This window comes from Bombyx mori, chromosome 14 (assembly GCF_030269925.1).
Source record: "Bombyx mori chromosome 14, ASM3026992v2".
In the NCBI taxonomy this organism is placed as follows: domain Eukaryota; kingdom Metazoa; phylum Arthropoda; class Insecta; order Lepidoptera; family Bombycidae; genus Bombyx; species Bombyx mori.
This window is the reverse complement of record NC_085120.1, coordinates 1116086-1143150: the sequence shown is the minus strand read 5'-3', so window position 1 is coordinate 1143150 and position 27065 is coordinate 1116086. Positions and strand designations below refer to the sequence as shown.

The window sequence follows — 27065 nt, the reverse complement described above, 5'->3', positions numbered from 1 at the left end:
CTTCAAAGCGGTACAAGCTTTACCAATATGTTCTTTTTGTGGCTCCAACATAAATGGTGATTGTTTTACAAGTTGGAAGGAGTGTAATAAGCGCTTTTGAAGGTTCGATCCAAAGTTCAGTTCGCGAGTCTCAGATAAAGTTGAAATATCATGTTCAGTCATTCAACCGACTGTGAAGCAAGGATATTTTGAATTCTATTAGTGGAGCGAGGGAAGCACACACAATTCTAGTTATATGATATTTCCAGCTATCCTCGTGCGGTAGTGTTTTTATTTTTATTTTTTTTGCCCTTGTAGGCATTCGAGCATACGCTCCACCTGATGTTAATTGGTCACCGGAGTCCATAGACACCTACAACGTAAATGTCGCCACCTACCTTGAGATATGAGTTCTGTTCAGGCCAGTGCCTTCAATTATTTTAGAGCAATGTCAAAGATGCTAGCCTTCTAAGGCGCTAAGTATCACAGCTTAATAAGTTAATGTACTTCGCTATCATTCGTTCATTCACTACCCGCTCTTCAAGCACGCTGTACATCTTCATTTAAATATTATAAGATTAATATCAAGTGCTGGAGTTTTATTACCACAAGAAACTCCCTTATGTACCTCAAGCCGGTACTGTTCTAAAGCTGTTTAACCCAGTTGGAGTATCTGCCGTAGGTTAACAGGCTTTCGGCAACTTCAAGAGTGAGACCGCCGATGACAATCGGTTCCGGAGCAACGAGTTCGTTGCACAGGATCCTGGTTTTATCCAAGTTCATCCGGAGATCGATGCTTTAGGAAGAATATTCCTGGCTGTCTAGCATATGCCGTAAATCGCCCATTGATTCAGCCATTAAGACTATGTTATCTGGTAATCGATGGTTTGAGATGTACTTGCCGTTTATGTAATGCCTCATTCCTTCCAGGTCAGTCTTAGTGTCTGAACACACTATGCCGAAATTACGTTGCGTTATAGCGTACAACGTAACTGCGGACTGTAGACCGAATGGTAAACAGTCGACGTCGCCCAAAACACGCCATTACGGATCCTCCCGATCCATTAACGGTGCTTTTAGGTACCACAAGCACCGGTCACCGTCCTCGTCGAACCCGTTGCTTGCGACGAAGGGCTCGACGAGCGAATTAACCCATAGACACAGCCCACTGAGTTTCTCGCCGGATCTTCTCAGTGGGTCGCGTTTCCGATCCGATGGTAGATTCTGCAAAGCACTGCTCTTGCTAGGGTCAGTGTTAACATCACTAAGGTTCGAGCCCTGTGAGCTCACCTACTAGTTAAGGTTACGCTGAAATAGCCTCTCAAGGCTATCAGCTTAGGTAGAGAAAAAACTTTGGTCGGGCGTAAATTCAGCGGCACATTCTTCTGTACGCGACCGAAGTTCGGTTCGATTGCGAGATCCGGGGGTGGGGAACAGCGGAGAGGCCGCAACTGAATTTCTGCCGCGTAAGTTCGGCGCTATACGTGTGTCATATCAGCCGAATACGTCGGAACGTAAAATCAGCTGCGGAACTTCGGCCGCGTACTTTCGGCATAGTGTGTTTAGACACTTAAACAGATCCTCCAAATCGTTGGTGAACAATTTCGGAGCAATTATGTCTCTTTGTCTGACCCCTTGACGCAGATATATTCCGTACTGGCCCATATGTGTATATCAAGTCCTATTCGTACATATTTCATTTTATAAACACCGTAAAGAATATAGTGTGGTGCTGTAAATTATCGATGTAAATACATGCGACACCGGTTCTCGTGCCGCCCTAATAGACTGCGGAACGATGCATGCTCGTAAATAGGGAGATTGGCTTACAGAATACTGTAGGGATGGGAATGTTTATTTATCGATAAAGTCTTTATCGTTTTCATTCTCGATACTATGGACTAGACTTTTTGCCATTGAAAGCAGATTAGACATTGAAAGCTCAACGAACGACATGTGGTCATCGTCGCTTCTAGTCATTATCAAAAAGAGCATTGCCCACTTCTGTTTATTTCTACTGAGGAATTTCCTTAATATGAATTTGAAGAGGGACATGTCATAGCGCTCAGGAAATCCGGTGGAAGTTTATACCAAAGCTTCATGGTACGTGGCCAAACATGATCTCTAGAAACTCACCGTAGATGAATGATGTGGCTCTAGGTAGTATGGATGAACTATGCTCTTTTTTTCTACTTATTCTAGTAACCTCTAGGGGTTATTCTAGATTCACCGAGCTAGGGGCTGTGTCTATGGGTTAATTTACTCGTTGAGCCCTTCGTCGCAAGCGACGGGTTCGGCGAGGACGGTGATCGATGCTTGTAGTACCTAAAAGCACCGTTAATAGATCAGGCGGATCCGTAATGACGTATTTAGGGCGACGTCTGTTTTTCATTCGGTCCACAGGATCGTGTATGTAATTACCGGTGGTCACGACAAGATGGTTTTCATGTCGTGCCGCCTTTTTGAAGAGGCGTAACGATGCCGACTGTAGATACTTACTGACTGAGTCAAGCTCCAGTTCATCATGGAGATCCACGTTCCTTATGAACCATGGTGGTCTGACGGTTATCCTGCAAGAACTCTACTCCGGTGGCGGAAGATCTGATGGTAAACAAGGATGCGAAGGGGTCATCATGAACAATTCCTCAATGGAACATAATTGTTTTTATTATTCCGATAGCTTTTCAGTTTCACGGTGTATGTACTGTTATTTTAATCCGTATGTCACTTGATATTTTATGTTGAGTTCCGCCAAGATTGTTTCTCGATATCGATACTTTGTCATCGACTCCCAACACTAGTTTTGGCTTTGCGAATATCTCCAAGTAACCTATAGATATCGAACGAAGATATGTAACGTTCTATCGCTAGTGTTACGAGTACTTCCACTTACTATGTACAAATAATGATAATAATATAATAATAACTGGAAATCACGAAGGGTCATCCGGCTCCAATTTAACATTCCCTGTATTATATGTATGCGCCAGGTGTAGTATTGGTACCAGAGACTGATAAAAGTACCTATGTTTAAATATATACATATCATCATTTCTTCTGCCCTTCTCCCTGTCACCTGGGGTTGGCGCAACATGTTTTCTACTTCCATACTCTTCTATCATATACCATTTCTTAGTTCATTCCCTTCTTACACATATTGTCTTTCACGCAGTTCATCCATTTCCTCTTAGGTCTACCTCTTCCTCTATATCCTTCCATATTCATAGATAACACATAGTCAACCTCATTGTCATTTCGTCTCATCACATGTCTATATCATCCCAAACACGCACTTCGCAGCTTCTCTGTCACAGGTGAGACTTTCAGACTTCCTCTTTCCTCTTCCGTATTCTATCCATTCTCGTTACTCCACACATCCATCGCAACATTCGCATCTCTGCTCCATGCAATCGCCTTTCATTCGCCATAAATATATACATATAAAGATCATAAATACCCAGAAAAAGAGCAAACAAACCTGTTTATCGCAGAATTTTGGCCCGATTTGGGAATCGAATCTACGACCCTCGGTGCAAGAGTCAGAGCCGCTAGCTACTGCACCACTGAGTCAGTTTTTAGCACGTCATAGCGCGTATATCGAGGGGATTTCTATTTAATATCATTACGTTGGTATTACGACATTTAATATCACTAAATCAAAACTATTACCAGCAATAGAATTAACAGGTATAAAGAGAATGAATTTGTTGCCGGAATTTTCTTGTCACATAAGATGACAAAGCTATTTCGTAATTAAAAATAATTGTACTGTTTCAGTTCGCGATTACTATATTATTATTATTATGTCGAGGGGTGAAAGGCGGCTTAAGCGACATTTCACTTAATACACGACATTTATTTTAGCAATTAATTAATTTTACAGTGTATTAGTTTAATACATGAATATAAAAAAAAAGAATTTAAAGTATAAAAAGCTTATTCGAAGTGGTCTCCATTGGCTGCAATACAGTCCTTTAAACGTTGAGGCCAGTTATCAATAGAAGCACGCACTCTTTCCATGGAAAATTTTTCACTGCCAATCGTACGGATTGTTTTAGGGACTCCAAATTATCATGGCGTTTAGAGCATCCCGTAGGTACTCTCTAAAACTGACCATATTCATATTCCAGCTGATTAAGATTGGGACTAGACGACGGCCAGTCTTCAACTCTGATGAAGTCCGAAACGTTCGTTTCCAACCAAGACTGCGTAAACCGAGCTTTATGACCTGGCGCCGAGTCTTGCTGGAAGGACCATTCTTGATTATTGAACATGGTGTTGTTAAAGGGCTTCAATACCTTCTCAAGAATGGTATCTTGATACACTTGTGCCGATGTTTTGATACCTTTTTCACAAAAGTATGGCTCAGTCACTCCTTCATAGCTAATACCCCACCAAACCATCACTGAAGTCGGATAGTGCCCACGTTGCACTCTGTCGACTAATTGGGAAGCTTCCTTAAAGCTTTGAGCATAAATACGGTCATTTTGTTTGTTAAAATGTTGCTCAATTGTAAAAAAATTCTCATCCGTAAACAAAAATTTTCTATGACCTCCCTTTGCGTACCGCTTCAGTAGTTGTTTCGATTTTACCACCCTATTCTCTTTTAAATTATCAGTTAAGAAATGACCAGTACGTCTCTCATAGATTGCAAGTTTAAAATACGCGACATGGTTCTAGGTGCTATCTTCATCTCCCGAGATAAAATCTTTTGCTTTCGGACAGGATTTCTTCGAATTCTTTCCCTTACTACTTTGACCACCTTTTTCGTACGAACACTACGTGGACGGCCAGATCTTTTTCTGTCACAAACAGAGGAGGTCTCGTTGCACCTATTAATAGCCCGGTACACAAACATTTGATTAATACCAAGCATATGGAGAGTTTTAAAAATTGCATTTGGCTCCATACCTACTTTGTGTAATGCAATCAAAGCGATTCGGTTCTCTTTATCACCCCACTCTATTTTAATATCGCAAAATATTGTACAATGTATTGGCGCTAAAATGAGAAAACTCAATGAGCAATCATATAAAAATGACAGATTCCAAATTCAAATGTAATATTTTGTTTATTTTTAATTGTAACAGTATTTATGGCCAGACTAAGTATATACTTTTTGTGTATGTATTTGTAACTTAATATAAATTTCATTGCACCTACCACTATTTACTCTGCACTACCTTTGGTTGACTGGTAGAGAATGCCTCAGGCATTAAGTCCGCCAATGTAAATTTTACATGAAGTGTAATAAATAAAATAAAGTAGTAATAGTCAAGACATTATTTATTGCGTGCTTACCGCGAACACGGGCTTATTGTTTCAGGGCGTTGAATATTTAACTTTCTAGCTTCACTAGAAGCGTAGGCGAACTCTCTGGGCTCAGAGTGGCGACTTTGCTAACGCTAAGCCTAGCAAGAGCAGGGTTTCCCGGATAGTGGATAGGATAGGATAATGGATCGAGAGGATCGCAAGGAGGCCGCGGTCTTTGGCATTGACTTATGCTTACGGGCGACAACGACTACTCATTATCAGATGCACCGAATGTTTTTGTAGATTTTATTTGTCAATATTGAATAAAAAAGTACGCGTACGAGCATAAGATTTTTTTTATTTTTATTAGCTCTGTTTAAACAATCTCCCACGGGAGCAGATGCTTCTAACCGGTCTGTGTGTTTTAACTTCATCGATTCAATAATAAAAATAAGAGTGTTGAAAATTTTGTTCGTTGAATTTTTTTTTTATTGCATGGATGGGTGGTCGTGCTCACAGCCCACCTGGTGTTAAGTGGTTACTGGAGCCCATAGGCATCTACAAGACAAATGTGTCACCCACCTTGAGATATAAGTTCTAAGGTCTCAGTATGGTTACAACGGCTGCCCCACCCTTCAAGCCGAAACGCATTACTGCTTCACGGCAGAAATAGGCAGGGCGGTGGTACCTACCCGCGCGGACTCACAAGAGGTCCTACCACGAGTAAAAAATGAACGAAGACTGAGTATTTCGAAGTATAATTCTTTTTTTCGAATGAAATACGTACTTGACAAATGTTCAGGATTGACTTCCACGGTGAAGGAATAATATTGTATAATAAAAATCAAACCCGCAAAATTGTAATTTGCGTAATGACTGGTGGTAGGACCTCTTGTGAGTCCGCACGGGTACGTACCACCGCCCTGCCTATATCTGCCGTGAAGCAGTAATGCGTTTCAGTTCAGTACCTTAAAGCCGTAAACTCTTCCTGCAGATTAAAATTACATAATGAATATTTGTAGGTTGGTGTCTATTATTTTGTTTATCCTAATACATCTTTGGATTAATCTTGACTGGGTTGCTGAATGGACCCCAATTTGAAAAGTGAACTTTTTTCGCTATATATCATTTTGGTATACCGACATGTTGTCGTATCAGGTACTAGTTATGGTCGTCTTTGGGACCAATTGTCTGTGATCCGATTTAATAATGAGCGATTGAAATAAACTGGAGGTCGATCCGCGTGCAAAACTTAATGAAAGAGTAGAATTGTTATTTTCGCAATTGGCGATTAGGGTTGTCCGTAATCAAAGCCTGTGTATATTTCACTGCAATATCGAACGTGGTATTAGTGACTATTTCGCTAATGAATCTTTTATGACCACGAATACTTGGATGTGGCATTCATGATAGCAGAGATTTGTCTTCAAAGGCAATAAGACATAAAAAAACAAGTATAACGCTAACGGCTTAAGTTTAACGGTAGACAGCGGCTTGGCGGCTCTGCCCCTGGAATTGCTGATGTCCATGGGCGACGGTAACCACTCAAAATCGTCACCATGGTCGTCTGCCTTCGAAGGCAATAATACATAAAAGACAAGTTAAACTCTTTTAGATTTTTACGAATTATTATTCTTAACCCTTTGACTGTCCTGTAGGTCACCGGTGACCTACGCGGCGCACTGAAGTAATTATTTCGATATCTGTTACCAAGGCCCTAACTTTGCCTTCTCTTGCCTGATTCATTCTTAGTATCTTCAGATTCGTCTTTCCCAGAGTCTATTAGATACTCTGGTGCCCTAGTAAGAAGATCGAAGAGAGAAATCGACATAATCACTTCAGGGCGCCGCGTAGGGCACCGGTGACCTATATGGCAGTCAACTTGTTAACGTGTTTCATTAATGCCGTGACAATGGCTTACGTTCTACATCACGCTTGGAAATACGAGCTGTGGTCTCAAGTTGAGGGAGCACCTTTTTTTTGGCTAGCTATTGCTAGTAGCCTCGAGCTGTTATGCTAGCTTCGCCGAACGTAGCGGTAGGCAGCGGCTTGGCTCTGCCCCTAGCATTGCTGAAGTCCATAAGTCCATGGGCGACGGTAACCACTCACCATCAGGTGGGCCGTATGCTATTCTGCCTACAAGGGCAATTTGAGCTCGCGGTGCCCAGCCTGGGAGATAAGATCTGCTCCAGCAAGAGCAGTGCTACGCTGAACCTACCACCGGATCGGAATCGCAACCCACTGAGAAGAACCGGCGAGAAATTCAGTGGGCTGTGTCTGTGGGTTCAATTGCACCAGAAATTCGTCTTCGAAGGGTTCGACGTGGACGGTGACCAGTGCTTGGAATGCCTAAAAGTATCGATAGTGGATCGGGAGGATCTGAAATGACATGGAGAGGGTGGTATTCATGTAGTGATTTCTGTGAGCTCCAAATCAGTTAACGTTAGATGGCACGCGCACATGTCTACCAATCTAAGTCACACAAAAAAAACCTTATTAAAACATGTTTTAATTTCAAAGGAAACAATATACACATAAAAAAGACGTTTTCAATGATATATCCTATTTTTTTAAATAATAAAGAAAGTGAGCCACAACCCTACACCCATCATCGCTAAAGGATCTTTTTTTTTTTTTTAAAAAAGCACCTCTATAAATGGTACACTCAGGTCTTCGCGTTGCAGTTCTAAAACATGCATCGTGTTGCGTTATTTATTGTTGCCACAGGCTTCATTGTCTGTGTTCGGACGGCTCCGGGTGAGTGATTTCAACGAGAACGAACTTTTTTTTATGATTGAAATATTACTGGTGTCCCGGAGGCCTTTCCAGTTTCACCAGGACAGGTGGGCGAGCAAAGGCTCTGCCAGGAAGGGTGGGATTAGCTAACAACTGCCCGAGCGCCTCCGAAGGAGACCTAACAACTCAAGAGCAATTGCTTCGCGAATGAATCTACTACCGGATCGGAATCGCGACCCGCTGAGAAGATCCGGCGAGAAACTCAGCGGGCTGATGCATGGGTTAGGTTGCACGTCGACCTCTTTGTCGAGTTCCACGAGTACGGTTACCGGGGTTCCTCAGCCTGCTCCTAGTGTCAGAGCTAAAGGTATCTAATGCAAGAGTTATTGGATCGGATGAAGAGAACGAACTCGTCGTATCGTCCACACTTACTCTAATATGTGGCCGTCAGCGCAAAAGCGGCCTAACCCACAATTTTTCATAATCATCCTTATAATTATGTATATTGTAATTTATTTAAAATATAATAAATTTTGATGCAAAACCAGCCTATCCATAGTTTCACCCATAGATAACAGATGGCTTTGTAAACATTATTTTTGAGCATTTATTATTTTTTTGCCTATTTAAATTCATGAAAACTTAAACCTCATAAACTCAACATAAACCATGGCAAGCTTAGGCCACTTTTGCGCTGACGGTCTCATATATAGTATCTATTACCTACAATTAAGTGTTTACAAGGTAAAACTCTAATATATGGTACTTATCTGGAAATCCAACTCATCAGGAATGGCTCATGAAACTCGCCTGTGATCATTAAAGTTTAATAGCAACAGCAATAGGCAGACCACTAATGCTTGATTTTGATCCTAGTATCGTTGATGTCCATGGACAACGGTGACACTCAGATGAGCCTGAATGTGCTGTCTGAGCAACAAAAATGAAGTGATAAATTTTGTTATTGCATTGCTAGATCGACTCCAATTTTTAAGAAGCAATGAAAAGAGTCTGCCGAAATATTTTGTTGTCTCACATGTATCTTTGGGATCATCTTCTCTTACAGAGCACCGACGGCCGACGGAGGATACAGCTAAACCAGAGAACACGCTGTATTCCGACAAAAGTGGCGAGAACGACGTCAGCGCTTCTGAAGTAATTGAAAACTTCGAATCCGAACTTATAAAGACTGGTCCCGTTGTCAAGAAAAATCCAAAGAATGATGTTGAAAAAGGTGACCATTACATTGTCGCAATTTTAATTAAGTTAGTTTATGTTATATCATATTATTATGTCCCATATACACCGCGGGCCCCCTTAGCGCGGAAACCTTTATTTTTTATTGCCTTTGTAGGCATACGAGCGTACGGCCCACCTGATGGTGACTGGTTACCGTCGCCCATGGACTTCAGCAATACCAGGAGCAGAGCCAAGCCGCTGCCTACTGCTAACCTCGAAGGAAGTTCGGCACCTTGCCCCAAAAAACAAACAAAAACGTTTTAACTGATATAAGTTAACTATAAATACAGACGCGAAATCAAAAATTAATTTCCGATTAGAATTATGAAAGCTACACGTTTTAACACTAATCATACCAACACTTACTGGTACCTATTTGTACCATAGCGGGTACATAACGGTATATGTCAAGTTTTACTCAAAATTAACAAAACAAAACAACAACAAAATTGCATAATAACTGTAGATTGATTGGTAAGCAAAAGTCATGAAGTCAAATGTCCAAAAGCAATAAGATCATACGTGCATTTTCAATGCAAAATGGGTCATTTGACCCGTTACGGTATGTTTAGTAACATGTTAAGTGCTCTATTTTGTGACGTTAATGTATTATGACGCAATAGTTTAAGAACGTCCTGTAAATGACACACCAAAACTCGCGCTGCGGGAAAAGGACTAAAAATCTCCATCGAATCCTCACCGAAAACTCCAAAAGCGAAGCTCCTAAATAATAGAAATTAATTAGCCGATTTCGGTATGTTTTTTATTCGTACTGTATTTGTATCCTAACCTAATTTAATTTTAATCAATATTAGAATTCTACCGAGAAACAGAATGTTTGGTGTATACCATAGCTGTCTCAAAGGATATTCTCTCTCACTATATTGTCGTGAGGCTTTCTGGGCTCCTGTACCAAATACCAGAATTAGCCATGTCTTCGTCCAACGACCCGGCGCAAAGAAAAAGTTTGGATCAAAACCAAGTTGACATATCACGGGATTGACCGGGTTAACACGGAAATATTTGTCGAGAACCTTCCCTACGACTTGGGCCCGTGAACGCATCTTCGATCAATTTATTTTAATTCCTCAGGGTTGGTGAGCGACTTGATAAACTCGACTTTGGGCGGTTTGCAGTTCGATGTCCATTTGGGTTCAGCTAATAGCACCGCGGACCGTCTGTGCATTAAGATAGGCGGCGTCAACTTGGCAGGTAACACTTTCTGACTTAGCCTAGTTAACCGTTTTTTTTTAATTCAAATTAGTTTTTTAACTTGAACTTCGCCTTTAGGGTATTTACGAGCACTTTAACATAAAATACGTTTACGGAAAGCAGAAATATAATGACGACTTCCAAGTTTTTTTTTATTGCTTAGATGGGTGGATGAGGTCACAGCCGACCTGGTGTTAAGTGGTCACTGGAGTCCATAGAAATCTACAACGTAAATGCACCACCCACCTTGAGATATAAGTTCTAAGGTCTCAAGTATAGTTACAACGGCTACTCCATCTTTCAAACCGAAACGCATTGCTGCTTCACGGCAGAAATAGGCGGGTGGTACCTACCCGTGCGGACTCACAAGAGGTCCTACCACCAGTGATTACGCAAATTATAATTTTGCGGGTTTGGTTTTTATTACACGATGTTATTATTTCACCGTGGAAGTCAATGGAGAACATTTGTTGAGTACGTATTTTATTAGAATTATTGGTACCCGCCTCGGATTCGAACACCGGTGCATCGCTTCAACTCGAATGCACCGGACGTCTTATCCTTAAAGGCTTCGTCAAACAGGACGCGTACTTAGCGCGCGTCAGAACGCTAAACTGACGGCGCGCTACTATGACGCCGAGATGTGTCCCACTACTGTGGTAATATACCGTCAAACAGAGCCCCAGCGCTATAAGTACGCAACGCTCTGTCGCGGTGTTAGGACGCTTTGACGTCAAGCGTTGTAATTTTTTACAAATTTTATTTTAGCGCCCGAGTGAATGTGTATTAAAATACTGGATAATACCCGAAAAATTTATAGAAATAGTTCGAAAATACCCATGGTTGTACAATGTCACATCTGAATCACTCGACATCTTAATACTTTTAAATTTTCACACTGCTATCGAAAGGCACCATGATTTGGCGAATGCGTTGCGTCAAGGAGCGTTGGGTTCATCTAGTCAATTTGTGTGACATGAAAACAGCGCGACGTTAAAACGCAGCGCTAAGTACGCGTTCTGTTTGACGAAGCCTCTAGGTCACGACGACTTCGTGTAGATAGTAATTCGTAAATATTAAATGATTTTAATATTGTTGCAGGATGTAGGCACTCGTGATATTGACGAACGAAGATTCCAGAAAAAAACGGTTAATACAGAAAACTAGGAAGAACAGAATTAATTAATTGACTTTTACAAATTCTGAGATAAATGAGTTTTAGAATTTTTCCTGTATTATTTAATATTACATCTTCGCCCCGTTTCCTGGATATAGATCATTTATTGGACTTTTTACCGATCGCTACAAAGCTTCGCAGAATCACTCGCTGGGCCAAAATGAAGATTTCTTGAAAATTTCATCGAAAACAGCCCAGCCGTTTGTCTAAGGAACATTACATCGAATCGACTTTATTATTTATAGCAATATAAATACATTCATAGGAACATACACACATCGACTTTATTATTTATAGACTTATAAATACAGTTCTTTACTGGTGGTAGGACGTCTTATGAGTCCGCACGGATAGGTACTACCACCCTGCCTATTTCTGCCGTGAAGCAGTAATGCGTTTCGGTTCCAAGAGAGGGGCAACCGTTGTACTCTAAAAACTGAGACCTAACTCATGTATAAAGCGGAGTGGCGGCATTTACGTTGTAGATGTATATGGGCTCCGATAACCACTTAAAACCAGGTGGGCCATGAGCTCGTCCAACCATCTAAGCAAGAGATTAAAAAAAAGTCCTAGCTTGAGGAAGATGTCTGTCAAAAGTGATAACCTGTTTTTTAATATTTCTGACAGTCGACGAATATATGCAATTCATTTATGCTTTTGGTTGCGGTAATTTTGATATTAGTGACTTACATGTCCCCGAAGTGCTTTGAGTGAGCTAGTTTCCTTCCTTTTGAATCGCCCCACGGGCCACCGGAGCAGTTCATTCCAATCACTCAGTAGCCCTGCGCTTATCCTCAGCGTGATTCAACAGATCATTTGCATCCCGCAGCCTATATGACGCCTATTGCCAGTATTAAAATATTTTTCAATATAAAAACGTAACTTCTAACAATAATCCAAGAACGTTGTTAAATTAATAATTCGGGCGTCTGCGTTCATTTTATCTTCCATCCATTTTGTTAGAATCATCTTCAAACATTTATAAAAGGCACCGGGGTACGGCCGCGGTTTTACTCACAGCCTGCAGCGGAGAGGAAACAAAAAACCAATCTCCCATTGTCCATCTACTTTATTCCCTTCTTTAATAAATGTTGAATTGGTTTAATGTTCCGAAAAAAATTGCAATAGTTAGTTATTTACCAAATTTGCTATAAAAATGTTAACAACAAAGATGTTAAAAATATAGTAACAACAAATGTTAGAAGATGGACACAAATTTTAAAAGATAGAAAGAAGAGACTTGCACGATATTGTAAACATTTTAGGAACCTGCAGTGACGCCATATCATTTGAGGCATTACAATAAACGCTTTGAAAATATTGTAAACGCGATTGAGATATGCTCAAGACTCCTTTAAATAGTCGATATATATATTATAATATAGTCCCCGGCACGTAACTTGGCAAGAGTCGTAAGATGCGCAGAAGTCGTTTTTTAGGTCTCTTTGGTTGTCAAGCGGGACGCGGGGAAAGACGTAGCACCGTTCCGAGCGCACGATTGGTGAGTCAGTCGACCCTCCCCTCCCGCACCGCGTCCACGTTCCGTTCGCTCCTGATTACACATGCGCCTACTAAATTGTAGGAGCCCTTTGTTTATATTGAGTTTTTGTTACGAGTTGTTATTATTGTTTTAAATTTAGTTTTTGTTACGAGTGTTATTCTTTTAAATTTGTTTGAAATGCCAGGACCAAATACCAATGACCATATAGTCAATTCAGTCACTGAGCGTTTTATTATTTACGCCAGTGACGATAGCGACTCTTCGTTATGTCAACGATGAGGAGCCAACTCTTTCCACCAGCTCAGGTGCTACCATAAATTTAACGCAAGGGGTAGCACTATTAGAAAATGATAGTGACGACGGCGACAAATAATTTTTAATATTAAGTATATTTTTTTAAATAAACTTTTTAACTTTTAATTGTATTTTATTTATAACACCTAATACACTTCGCGAATTCCTCTCTTTTCTTTAACTTTCTTCTAAACACACAGGCTTAAAAACAAATTACGGCAAATAAAAACTTAAATAAAATAAAATTAAATTATATGCGGGCAATCAAAGTGACCATTTTTGCAATGTGCACCATGCGCGACATTACCCCCACTACACAAAAACCTTGCCAACTTACGTGCCGCTTACTATACTACAGAGTATTTTAATACCACGATCTAAAGGGTTCGGTCGTGATGCCAAAAAAAAAAAAGGTAATGTATTGACAAATCACAATATTCCTTTGCTTTTTTTTAGTAATACATAAATTTATCATATAAATTTTTTAGTCGACTCGAAAACGATTGATTGATTAAAACGCGCGCAACGTAACCACGCCCGAACAAAGTTGACCCTTCATTAAACAACCAACAAATCTCCGGGCGGGCGATTATTTCCGAACTTCTCAAATCGACTTTAGAAGTGGGAGCGATCATAAATTGCTCGGAATAGCCTTAAGTTTCGAATGTAATCGTTGGCGGAACGCTACGAAGCAATTTATAATTTCGACTCGGCTCGCGCGAGGATGGGCCTCGATGGAGCGGTGGCTGTGTTTGAACAGACCAAATTGCTTTCTCGAATTAAAAAAAATAATAGCACAATCGTTTTTTTTTAATACGCTTCCGCTTAATTAGCTTTTTTTTTTTTATTGCTTAGATGTGTGGACGAGCTCACAGCCCACCTGGTGTTAAGTGGTTACTGGAGCCCATAGACATCTACAACGTAAATGCGCCACCCACCTTGAGATATAAGTTCTAAGGTCTCAGTATAGTTACAACGGCTACCCCACCCTTCGAACCAAAACGCATTACTGCTTCACGGCGGAAATAAGTGAGGTGGTGGTACCTACCCGTGCGGACTCCCAAGAGGTTCTACCACCAGTGATAGCTTCCGACGTATATGTATGTTTGTAACGGAATCTTTGAACATGATTTTGACCCCCATCAAAACGTCGGATTAACTAGAAATTTGGTATACTTATTAAGGACCGATGACAATTCAATATTAAAAATACAAAATTGAAAAAATTGAAATTCAACTAAAAAATTAAAAATAAAGAATAGTTTAAAAAAACTAACAAAATACGCTTTTATAGAAAATCTAAGTAAATAACAGAAAATCTATGTTTTCTATCTATATTTTCTATAAAATCTATATTTTAAACGATTTTAAAAAATTTTAATTAAAAATAGTGTAAGAAAAAAATGATTTTACTGTAAAAAAAGCATGGGGTGCATGTTATCAGTAGTTATAAATATTTTATGAACAGATACGAGTAGAAGGGTTATTTTGATAATATCTTGAACATCACCCCACGCTTTTTTACAGTAAAATATTTTTTTCTTACACTATATAAATAATTCAAATTCAAATTTATTAAAATTTCTTTTCTATTTTTTAATTGGATTTTCTATAAAAGCTTATTTTGTTAGTTTTTTAAACTATTATTTATATTGCTTAAATTGGTGAACGAGCTCACGACCCACTTGCTAAGTGGTTATCGGAGCCCATAGATATCTACAACGTAACTGCCGCCACCCAATTTGAGACATGACTTCTAAGGTCTCATTTTATAGTCCAACGGCTATCCCATCCTTCAAACCGAAACCGATTACTGCTTCACGGCAGAAATAGCCAGGGTTATGGTACCTACCCGGGCAGACTCACAAGACGTCCCGAGCTGAACTGGCGCGAAGCAGTAATGCGTTCCAGTCACAAGGGGGGGACCAGGAATCAATTTAAACCACGTGGATCGCGTGGTCGCCCACTCATCATAGAAGTTAAAAAAAACGGAAAAATACCAGATGCGTATTTTTGTAGTAAAAATACCTTTGGCCTGAAAAAGTTTATCTAATGTATAAAGTTATAAATCGTTTAGAATAAGACTTCCCTAGGCCCCGCCCGGTTCTTTTTACGAGGCACGATTCTAAAGTATTATTTATGAGTTATTTTCCAGAGCACATCTACTGCAGCTTAATAAAGGACCCCAAAAAACCGTTTAAATAAAAAATACAGCTTCGGTAAACTTTGAGGAAATCGAATAATAATTATAATAATGGCCATTTTCACATTTCAAACGGAGCACAAAATCGATAATTAATGATCTTTGTTCGTGACTCTCTTTCAATGCTTTCAGAATTCCAACTAGTATTGGCATTATTTATTATATTCTAAGATGCTGCTACCTATTCACATGCTAAGCGAGTCATAAACATGCGCCATCTATTGATAGTTTATAGCAACTAAATTTACTCTTATCAATAATAGATGGCAGCAGACGTGAATAGAAACTAGTTAAATTCGTATAATAATATTGTGTATCATTTATGATACACAATATTATTTCAGTAAATTTAGACATATTTAACTTCGATATTGACATTGATGTTATAACAAGATAACTTATGTTCAAATCACAAAAACTGTTTTTAAGCAATGCTATATAATTACCATGAAAAACAGATTTAAAATATCGCCTGACTAATTAGTATAAGCAAAGACTCTTCTTTTAACACATTCATCCTTTTTTTCGTACCTAAACTGATAGTCTAGACCAGTAATTCTCAAACTTTTATTTGTTGCGGCACATATTTAACGATTTTAAAATTTGGCGGCACACATTAAACGGTTTTAAAATTTGGCGGCACATAAAGAAAAGATAAAAAATATTTACTTTCTAAAACACTGCATAAAACGTTTTATAACAAACTTTTTAATATACGAAATAAACTAATATATGCATTATTAATATTTAAACATTCATTAAGGGATTAATTACAAGCTAGTAATAAAAAAAAAAAATTCGTATATTTTAATAAAGTTAACATCATTAAATAGTGGCAAAATTCAGCGGCACACTTTTGAATTTTTGCGGCACATAAAAGTGCCGCGGAACAGTGGTTGAGAATCACTGGTCTAGACTCTACAGAGACCATATCAGCGTCACCGGGCTGATATGGTCCGGGTGAGCTCACGGGGCTCAAGCCTGACGTGGTTTCTAACACTAGCCCTAGCGAGAGCAGTGTTTCGCTGAATCTACCACCGGATCGGGAATTGCGATCCACTGAGAAGATCCGGCGAGAAACTCAGTGGACTACCACAGACATTCATCAATTTTCTTCTAGCAAAAGACTTGTTGAAGAATGGAGGGAAAACTTTATAACCTAAAACGTGATTAAAATAACGGCTGGATACACTTAATAGCTATTATAGAACGAATAAAAATAAAGAATCAACATAAATATTGTATTACGGAAGTAAAATATTAATTAAATATTTAATGAGTTTTTTAAATTTTTATGTCTGTTACGTATATAGCATGTGTCAAGTACGTATCAACTCATTGAGTCCCGATCTGGTGGTAGATTCTGCGAAGCACAGCTCTGGCTAGGGCTAGTGTTAGCAACTCGTCAGGTTAGAGTCCCGTGAGCTCACCTACCCGTCTGCGTGTGGAATAGCCCGTTAGGCTACCAGACAAAAAAGTATGTACATAATATTTCATTACAAAAAAAATGTAACTATGTTCGAGATTAGAACACGGCTTACTGGTGGTAGGACGTCTTGTGAGTTCGCACGGGAGGGTACCACCAACACCCTGGCTGTTTCTGCCGTGAAGCAGTATTGCGTTTCGGTTTGAAGAGTGGGGCAACCGTTGTGCTCAATAATTGAGACTTAGAACTCATGTCTCGAGGTGAGTGGCGGCGATATCTTTGTTGCTGTCTGTGGGCTCCTGTAACTACTTAACACCAGGTGAATCAATGAAAAAAAACAAAAAAACTAAGCTGCATATAGGCATACAAATGAAGAGTGGATTAGTCGTTAATATCTATATTGTCCACATGTGTCATGGTGGATACCGTGTCTAAACTCCCTTATTGAGACATGAACCTGTTACTAAAGCAATCAATTATATGAATAAACTTATTTTTATACTTATGAATAAAAAACACCTCGTACATAGACACCGATTACCAAACATATTGTTAAGCCCGTAAGAGTAACGCCATCTGTCGCCGAATAGCAGAAACGAATACCAAAGGAACTAGTAACACAGAGAGCGCTCGAGATGTATAACGCCATCTATTGTCAGATAGCGGAAACACACATCGAAGCTACTCGCCTTGCCCAGAATGCTCTCAATAATTCTAGGGATGTCGTATCGACTAAAAAAGCGTTGCAGAGATGACGCGAAGTCAGTTAGTAATCGGATCTAGTCGAAGCAAAACAGCAAACGGATCACCTGAAGCGAAGTGGAAAAAGCGAATTACGAATTGTAAGTGCTCTAAGCGTTAAATAGAGTTTTAATTTGTAATTTGGTGGAACTTTTATTTATCCCGGTTAGTCATTTCTTTTAATTCGGCATGACTTTATTTTCATTTAAATAAGGACGTAGATTGCATCTGTTCTCTTACATACTTAATTGTACTGAGACCTTAGAACTTATATCTCAAGGCATTTACGTTGTAGATGTCTATGGGCTCCAGTAACCATTTAATACGTGAAGCAAAAACTTTGTATCCCTTTTTACGAAAATTGCGCGGACGGAGGAGTACGAAATTTTCCACGCTTATAGAGAATATAGAGAAGAAGTGCACAATGCTAATATTTTTTTTAAATAATGCATAAAATATTCATTAAATCAATAAAGAAAACATTACACACACTACATATCGTGTATCTGACGCACACACGCATGCATACTATTTATTGTCAAACTTTTGTTCTTGACGTTTGTTGTCAAATTGAGAATAGATTAAATATTGTTTGTCATTGTTAATAAGATAATCTCATCGACATCCTTCTGGTGCAGGAGACCTTCCTAAAGCCCTCGCGTCGCGACCCCAAAGTCGCGAATTACGTCATGGTTAGGAATGACAGACTCTCCACCCGCAAGGGCGGGACTGTCATTTACTATAGGAGGGCCCTGCACTGCGTCCCTCTCGATACTCCCTCGCTCTTACATATCGAGGCGTCAGTGTGCCGCATGACGGGACACCAGCCGATCGTCATCGCATCCGTCTATCTCCCCCCTGACAAACCCCTCCTGAGCAGTGACCTCGAGACACTGCTCGGTATGGGGGACGCGGTCATTCTGGCAGGCGATCTTAATTGCCACCACACTAGGTGGAACTGCCATCGCACGAATGTGAACGGTAGGCGTCTCGACGCGTTCATAGACGACCTCACATTCGAAATATTCAACCCCCCGACCCCCACGTGCTATCCGTACAACGCCGCGCGTCGTCCGAGCACAATAGATCTGGCACTGCTGAGGAACGTAACTCTGCGCTTACGCTCCATCGAGGCAATGTCAGAACTCGACTCAGACCACCGACCTGTCGTCATGCAGCTCGGTCGCCCACTCAACCGCGAACCAGATACGAGGACCATGGTGGATTGGAAGAAGCTGGGCACGTGCTTAGCTGACACCGCTCCACCAATCCTCCCTTGCGGCCCGGATTCAACTCCATCCCCCGAGGATACCGTCGAATCCATAAACATCTTCACTGATCACGTCTCGACGGCGATCATAAGATCTTCTAAGCAAGTCGATGTGGAGGACTGCTTCCACCGCATCAGACTTTCCCCCGATCTTAGGGACCTCGTAAGAGTTAGAAACGCGGCAATCCGGGCCTACGATCGATATCCCACGGACTCAAACCGGACTCGGATGCGTCGCTTACAGCGGGAGGTCAAATCCCGCTTAAGCGACGCCCGAAACGAAAACTGGGATAGTTATTTAGAAGAACTCGCGCCCACTCACCAAGCATACTGGCAACTAGCTAGGACCCTCAAGTCCGAAACTATAGCCACTATGCCGCCTCTCGTACGCCCCTCAGGCCAATCACCGGCTTACGATGACGATGACAAGGCAGAGTTGCTGGCCGATGCACTGCAAGAGCAGTGCACCACCAGCACTCAACACGCGGACCCCGAACACACCGAGTTCGTCGACAGGGAGGTCGAGCGCAGAGCTTCCCTGCCGCCCTCGGACGCGTTACCCCCCATTACCACTTCCGAGGTTAAGGAGGCGATCGATAGCCTACAACCACGGAAAGCTCCCGGCTCCGACGGCATCCGCAACCGCGCGCTTAAATTGTTACCAGCCCAACTGATAACGATGTTGGCCACCATACTAAATGCTGCTATGACGAACTGCATCTTTCCCGCGGCGTGGAAAGAAGCGGACGTTATCGGCATACACAAGCCGGGCAAACCGAAGAACGAAACCGCGAGTTACCGCCCCATCAGTCTCCTCCCGGCGATAGGCAAACTATACGAACGGCTCCTTCGTAAACGCCTCTGGGACTTCGTATCCGCGAATAAAATTCTTATAGACAAGCAGTTTGGATTCCGCGCCAGACACTCGTGCGTCCATCAAGTGCACCGCCTCACGGAGCACATCTTGCTAGGGCTGAACAGGCGGAAACCCATTCCGACAGGAACCCTCTTCTTCGATATAGCGAAAGCGTTCGACAAAGTCTGGCACAACGGTTTGATATACAAACTGTATAACATGGGAGTGCCAGACAGACTCGTGCTCATCATACGAGACTACTTGTCGAACCGTTCGTTCCGATATCGAGTCGAGGGAACGCATTCCCGGCCCCGTCACGTCACAGCCGGAGTCCCGCAAGGCTCCGCCCTCTCCCCGTTACTATTCAGTTTGTATATCAATGATATACCCCGGTCTCCGGAGACCCATCTGGCGCTCTTCGCCGATGACACCGCCATCTACTACTCGTGTAGGAAGAAGGCGTTGCTTCATCGACGACTTCAGACCGCAGCTACCACCATGGGACAGTGGTTCCGGAAGTGGCGCATCGACATCGACCCCACGAAAAGCACAGCGGTGCTCTTCAAAAGGGGTCGCCCTCCGAACACCACGCTGAGCATCCCTCTCCCGACTAGGCGCGTCAACACCTCCGCCCCCGCCGTTCGCCCAATCACGATGTTCGACCAGCCCATACCGTGGGCCCCGTCGCAGAAGCATACTTAGGCGTCACCCTCGACAGTAGGATGACATTCCGCCCCCACATTAAGACGGTACGCGACCGTGCCGCCTTCATTCTAGGACGTCTCTACCCGATGATATAAGGTAGGCGAAGTAAAATGTCCCTTAGAAATAAGGTGACACTCTACAAAACTTGCATACGCCCCGTCATGACCTATGCAAGTGTAGTGTTCGCTCACGCGGCCCGCATACACTTAAAATCATTTCAAATAATCCAATCCCGTTTTTGCAGGATAGCCGTCGGAGCCCCGTGGTTCGTCAGGAATGTCGACCTCCATGACGACCTGGACTTAGAGTCCATCAGTAAGTAAGTAATAATTTATAATTTATTAATTTATTATTAATAATTGTATTCCATCTTCGAGCCGATGAATTGCCAATGTTATGTACGCACTATCGTCACATGCATCAGGCCATAAATTAAATAGTTTAAGTTGTTCTCAATGTTAAATGTATGTGATGTGGCAGTACGTTTTAAAAAAAAAAAATTTGAAACTATGAACTATGAATTTCTTGCGAACATGTTCATTTCGGTAATGTGCTCAGGATGAAATACGATTAAAGCCTAAATATCATGTGTCAGTGTCGACATAATGATCGATGGTCACTAATTGCAAGGACAATGCAAACTTCCACTTAATGGGAAGCCGCTGTGCAAACTAATCAATAAGGGATGAATATTCAAATGTCAAAGTTCGCACGTCACAAATTTTATTTGGTGTAGTAATTATAAGTAGAGGTCCCGCAGTAGTCGAAATTCGACTATAATCAATTGAAATTATAAGTTTGAACATTATTATGGTTCTATTGTCAAAGACTATTTATTATACTTCTATAATCACAGATTTCGCCAAGACTGCACTTTAGACAATTAATATTAACAAAGATCTCGAATAAATTAAGTGTATAATATAATCTATGAACAAAGACAATTCTTATATCATTATTTAATCTATTCTCAATTTTACCATAGACTTTATGCAATAAAAAAGTTTGACAATAAACAAATAGTATGCATGCGTGTGTGCGTCAAATACATGGTAGTGTGTGTAATGTTTTTTTTATTGATTTAATGTATCTTTTATGCATTATTTAAAAAAATATTAGCATTGTGCACTCCTTGTCTATATTTTCTATAAGTGTAGGAAATTTCATAGTCCTCCGTCCGCGCAATTTTCGTAAAAAGGGATACAAAGTTTTTGCTTCACGTATTAATATATAGAAATCAACATTCCAATGCGTTCGGCGAGGAACGGTCTTCGCAAGGACGGATGACAAAACAAGAATTAAAGAAGATTCTAGAAAAATCGACGAGCACTGAGGATTTTTAATTTTTTTTTTTTATTTCTTAAATGGGTGGACGAGATCACGGCACACCTGGTGTTAAGTGGTTACCGGAGTCCACAGACATCTAAAACCCAAATGCCGCCACCCACATTGAGATGTGAGTTCTGAGGTTTCAGAATAGTTACAACGGCTGCCCCACCTTTCAAACCGAAACCCATTACTGCTTCATGGCAGAAATAGACGAGGTGGTGTTACCTACCCACGCGGACTCACAAGACGTCCTACCCCAGTAAGGATGTTCTTATACTCTTTAAATTCTCACGTACCTCACGATGTGCCATCATCTTACCCGGTACGACGACAACTTCTTTAATTTTTTCTTCTTCTCATCATCTTATTGGTTGTTTGGCTTTTAGAACCTTTTTTCATCTGTCTCTATTTGTGGCGGCGCGCGTACATTCAATAAGGGAACACTTAGTAGATGATTTAATAAAGTCTGTCCATCTTTCTTTAGATTAATAGTTTTAAAATAGCTAGGATAACCTATTGTCATCATTAACAAGGACTATTGCTTACTGGCCTTTAGTGGTCCTGTGATAGAAACTTAAGGAAAATAAAATTCAATTCTAGTTCGATTATATTGACTTCACAGTTATATATGAGTTCGTCTCTTTTATTTATAACTAAGTACTAATTTATTTATGACGACGCTTGCAGCTGAAAGTAAGTATTGTAATTTTTGAGGAAGCATTTTGCTGATAACTCTATTTCTGTAATCTGACGAAGCGTGTTGCGGATAATAACATGCACTTTTATGTTAGGAATATTATGTTCTTTTTTTTATAATAATTTTAATTACTAAAACTAATTATTATAATTTCTGTCTAATCTCACGTATTGATTCCGACGCTTCGAAAAAATTACAGTTCTCTTGGTCGTGACTGATTAAGTTGGTATTCGCCGATATTTAAATATTGTGTTAATTTTTTTTTTAATTTCTTTCTTCTTTATTAAGTCTTATTTTAATGTATATTCTTAATTTTACGAAAAATGATATTATGGAGTGAAATGAAATGAAAATGATTAATTTGAGACATTAATCACCTGGGATGAAATTAAATGAAATGATATGAGATGAAATCTAATCTCAGTAAAATGGTGGTCATTTACTAAGATTTTTTCAGTGGACTTTTTGGAGGATCCCGAGAAGTTACGTCCAGCGGCTTTGTTTCATTTTCCCACATTTGTGCACTTTCACAGATATTAAACAGTTAATAAACCACCATTATTACACATTTAAATCAGAAGAAACACTAAATAGACAAAATAAAACAAATCACACGACTTCACTCCTCGCGTTCCCGCCAAAAAGTCTTTGTGTTAATTTCCGTCGAATATTCTATGATACCTTGTTGACATTTACGTTTCATTTCACACAGAAAGTACTAAGGGTATCTTTAAGTTTGGCTGTTTGTTTCACTTGAGGTTTCATCTTCACGATAAGAGTTAGATAGGATACAAATGATGAAACCATAAAAGTAGTTCAGTTTAAGTAGCACTTAAAACTATGTCATAGTAAATAAGGCCAAAATTGTATTTAATTTTTAAAACATTGCTTGACAATGTCAATGTGATCTTGTAACAATTTTTTATTTTCAAATCCACATCAACATATCTCTTTCATGAAATTAAAATGATGTATAACATATACTTTGTATTTAAGCGAATAAAATAACACAAGATCTGTATACTAGAGATTATTGGTGGTAGGACCTCTTGTGAGTCCGCGCGGGTAGGTATCACCTACCCTGCCTATTTTTGCCGTGAAGCAGTAATGCGTTTCGGTTTGAAGGGCGAGGCAGCCGTTGTAACTATACTAAGACCTTGGAACTTATATCTCAAGGTGGGTGGTGCATTTACGTCGTAGATGTCTATGGGCTCCAGTAACCACTTAATATCAGGTGGGCTGTGAGTTCGTCCACCCATTTAAGCAATAAAAAAAAGCTTTTACTTTTAGAAGCCGGACCTAAAAGAGCAGATACATACTTTAAAAGTCAAGAAATTCCGAAAATGAAAGTTCAAGATTTAAAAGCTTCTAATCAAGATTATGTGTTTATAAAATCTCCCGTTTAAAAGACAAACTCAATTTGCCCTGAACAAACGGGACGTGTAGGCGGCAATCTATCAAGTTAATGAGAGTTGCCAATAGCAGCGCCCGTTGGGGTGCTGTGTTTGGCATGATTTTGGGGGAAGATCAAACCAGGTCATTTTAAGCCTACAGGGAACATGTCAGTTTGACGGTCGTCTGGTTTATTGTGAGTGAACCTTCGTAGCTGACTGACTCGTTGGTTAGCGCCTGATCGTTGCGCCGAGGGTCGCGGGTTCGATTCCCACATCGGCCAAACATTGTGCGATGAAAAGGTGTGTTTGCTCTTTGTCTAGGTGTGTATCATAACATATAGTCATATGCTATCACGGACTTTTTTTAGATATTTTAAAGGGGAATAATTCTGTCATATTTTAGCGAAACTTTAACCGTTTCCGCAGCGCACGCAGTGGAAGCTTTCAAAAGGAATTCTTTATTGGTGCTCCGCTTGCATTGGTCTTAGCGTGCTGTTATATAGCCTATATATAGCCTTCCTCGATAAATGGGCTATCTAACACTGAACACACAAATCGGACCAGTAATTCCTGAGATTAGCGCGTTCAAATAAACAAACAAACAAACTCTTCAGCTTTATAATATTAGTATAGATGTTTATCAGTCTTTAGTACCCATAACACAGGGAATATAATAACTGGGACGTAGGGATTTGTTCCCAGTTATTATAATTAGATTTAATTAGAATGATTATATATTTAGTTCTGCGGTATTCTCAAGACGTTGACGTGATCAAAATGGTTTTTCCGATTTAACATCCCGTTTTTTTTAATTGTAATTACACTAATACTAACGCTTTGAATACTATAATACAGTTTTCTTGGGCAAATGACTGACGTGGACCACATGGTCGTGCCCTTAAAGTATCCAGTTTCAATTATGATAAATAGCATTTTAACGCACTTTATAAGTTGAAGTTGGATTAATTGAAACAATTCGAATTTGTATTTTGGTTATGTAGAGAAATGAGCATGGTCTATGGTCCACGACAACCTGAATTCAGTCTCTAGATTTGAGTCTTGAGTTTAAAATGCTAATTTATTATTATTATTATCCACTAGCAGTCTTTAGGCTGTTGCCATTGTCGAAGCCCTGTCGAGATCTATCAATTATCCCAAATAATTGGTATGCCATATGTCAAAATATTATGTAATAAATAATAGTTTAAAAAAACAAAAAAAAAAATTAATAAAATAATTTTTTCTTACTCTTTTTAATTCAAATTTATTTTCTATTTTTAAGTTGTATTTTCTATAAAAGCGTATTTTGTTAGTTTTTTAAATTATTTATTTTTCATTTCTTCAATTTTTTTAATTTTTTTTTAAATATTCATTTGTCATCGGTCTTTGATAAATATACCAAATTTCGAGTTAATCCGACGTTTTGAGGGGGGTCAAAATCATGTTCAAAGATTCCGTTACATACTAACATACGTATGAAGCTAATAAAAGCGTATTCAAAACGGAAATTAAGATAAATAAATGCATTTCAATACATGGCTTTTAGGAGCAGCTGCCCTGATGAAATATTCCAAGAATACCACCACGTGTAAGCGTCGGACAATAAAGGTTGGATTAGCATACGAATCGTTCTGGCTTCGAATCTATGCTCGACTAGTTTATGTGACGGCGTTTAATCCACAAGCGCTTCGGTTTCCCGTATGGAGTCATTGCAAAGGTCTGTATTGCGAATATTGCCGATAGATTTGCTGTTTGAGCATTTTAAAAAAAAAAAGTTATTGCTTAGATGTGTGGACGAGTTCAAGGCCTACCTAGTGTTAAGTGGTTACCGGAGCTCATGGACATCTACAAATGAAACCGCCACCCACCTTGAGACATGAGTTGCTAGGTCTCACTTTTAACAGTACAACGGCTGCCCCACCCTTCAAACCAAAACGCATTACTGCTTCACGGCAGAAATATGCAGGGCGGTGGTATATACCCGCGCGGACTCAAGAGGTTCTATCACCAGGATTCAAACAGCCCCTCAAGATCAGGTTCGGGCAGGGCAGACATACAGTAGTGAAAGGTTTTTTTTTTATTGCTAGATGGATGGACGAGCTCACAGTCCACCTGGTGTTAAGTGATTACTGTAGCGCATAGACATTTCCGACGTAAATACGCCACCAACCTTGAGATATAAGTTCTAAGGTCTCAAGTATAATTCCAACGGCTGCCAAACCCTTCGAACCGAAACGCATTACTGCTTCACGGCAGAAATAGGCAGGGTGGTGGTACCCATCCGCGCGGACTCACAAGAGGTCCTACCACCAGTAATTACGCAAATTATAATATTGCGGGTTTGATTTTTATTACACGATGTTATTCCTTCACCGTGGAAGTCAATCGTGAAAGTGTATCGTTAGATGTACCTTATGAACGAAGGTCCAATTATTTCTATGATCCACGCGAGAACGCTCCCGAGCAACTGCTCGACCGAAGAGCAAAATTGACAAAGAAAGTGGTAATAACTAGTTGAAGAGTTCCTTTGACTAACGAACAATACAAGATAGCAAGTAGGTCCGACCATTGTCAGAGAGAGAGCTTTCGACGCAACTAGTCTACTGTGCTCTCAGTGCTTTGAGACGCGAGTAGTGTGCTTTTCGAAAGAAAAAAAAGCCCACATACGATCGTAGCTCACCCGGAAATGCGAGGGTGTTAACACTATACATTACTGCCGCGGTTCGTATGTTCGATTCCCGATTCGGGAAAATATTCGTCTGTTGAAAAAGTTCGGTTTTGCCTTTATTTCAATATTTATAACGCTTGTTTAAACTTGCGCACTAAAAATATATTATAAGTTTATCGATTCTCCGCTTCAAATAATATCTTAAACAATTTGACTGTAGGTATGTTATCTATCGAATTTGAACCCTAGAAAGATTTGTGCCAGAATTTTATATCTATATTTTTATTAGTATAGCCCACAGATAATTTAACTAATATACTGTTACGCGCTGGGGCTCGGGATAAATAAAAATTTCACCGAAGTACAAATTAACTTTATTTAACAC

At 40.1% G+C, this 27065-nt stretch overlaps 1 long non-coding RNA gene across 1 annotated transcript; it reads left to right on the top strand.

The window, feature by feature from the left end:
• The first annotated feature begins 7880 nt into the window (after positions 1-7880).
• Positions 7881-11645, top strand: LOC101745652 (uncharacterized). Its single transcript, XR_001140279.4, has 4 exons — positions 7881-7989; positions 9035-9202; positions 10300-10419; positions 11521-11645. It is a non-coding gene; the product is annotated as an uncharacterized LOC101745652 (long non-coding RNA).
• Positions 11646-27065: the final 15420 nt, after the last annotated feature.